We start from the raw sequence: 1,141 nt of genomic DNA, 5'->3' as shown, positions 1-1,141 counted from the left end.
CCTGCAGCCATTTCTCACTCACTCACTGGCTCGCTGGGTAGCTCCCGAATGTAGTTTCTTTGGGGTTCGCTTCCCAGGGCTCTGAGGAGAGCTTCCAGAGTTCAGGAAAGACAGAGAAGGGTAGGACAGGGCTCCCTTCCGGTGCTCAGTTCCTCAGAAGAAGCCCAATTTTGTCCTTTAAATGAATTCTTACTTTAAAAAAACAAAAACAAAACAAAAAAAAACTTTAGTTTGCTTTGAAGAAAAAAAAAATAAAATAAATAAAAGATAAGATAAGGCCTCCCAAATCTTACCACAGGCTGTGTTCTTTACACTGGCTGTATAGAAAGAGGAGGTACAGTAAAGGTACCCCATATACACCTCAACACAGGCCCCTTGCCGGGTATGTATTGTGAATTGGGGGACAAAAAAAAATAGTTCAGGAATAATTTTCTTACACTGCAAGAACAATGTAACAATATTAGTAATATTGTGTAGGGCCACAAATATAGAATAAAAATTTCAGGGGGCAGAGTGATAGGGTAGGTTAGTGAGAGTGGAAGAATCTCTGCCTTGTACACAGTTTACCCAGGATGGACCCATATTTTATCTTATTCCTTGCATTTCATATGGTCTTCCAAGTCAGGAGCCCTTCTGAGCACAGAACAAGGAATAATCTTGTTATTCACTGGATGTGGCAAAAAATGAGTCTTACGAAGCACAGGCAAGAGCGGACTGGGTAAGTCCCCTTTTCCCTCATATGGGTGCCTAGTCCGGCAAGCCCCCCCAGCGCAGGCAAAAGCGGACCGGGGGAGTCCCCTTTCTCCTCACGTGGGTGCCTAGCCCGGCAAGCCCCCCCCCCCAGGACCCCAACCACAGGCGAGAGCAGACCAGGGGAGTCCCCTTTCCCCTCACGTGGGCACCTAGCCTGACAAGCCCCCCCCCCCGGGACCCCAGTGCAGGCAAGAGTGGACCAGGGGAGTCCCCTTTCCCCTCACATGGGCGCCTAGTCCAGCAAGCTCCCCGGGACCCCGGGAGCAGGCAGAGTGGACCGGGGGAGTCCCCTTTCCCCTCATGTGGGCGCCTAGTCTGGCAAGCCCCCCCCCGGACCCCAAGCCCAGGCACGAGCGGACTGGGTGAGTCCCTTCCCCCCCGGGGGGGG

The 1,141-nt window shown here is 51.9% G+C and overlaps 1 non-coding gene across 1 annotated transcript; it reads left to right on the top strand.

Moving 5' to 3' along the window:
* Positions 1-276: 276 nt before the first annotated feature.
* On the top strand, positions 277-409 carry LOC126014742 (small nucleolar RNA SNORA51). The gene has a single exon (XR_007497740.1). It is a non-coding gene; the product is annotated as a small nucleolar RNA SNORA51 (small nucleolar RNA).
* Positions 410-1,141: the final 732 nt, after the last annotated feature.

The sequence above is a fragment of the Suncus etruscus genome, chromosome 7 (genome assembly GCF_024139225.1).
Source record: "Suncus etruscus isolate mSunEtr1 chromosome 7, mSunEtr1.pri.cur, whole genome shotgun sequence".
NCBI lineage: Eukaryota > Metazoa > Chordata > Mammalia > Eulipotyphla > Soricidae > Suncus > Suncus etruscus.
Note: the sequence above shows the minus strand (reverse complement) of the source record. Positions and strands in the feature narration are given on the sequence as shown.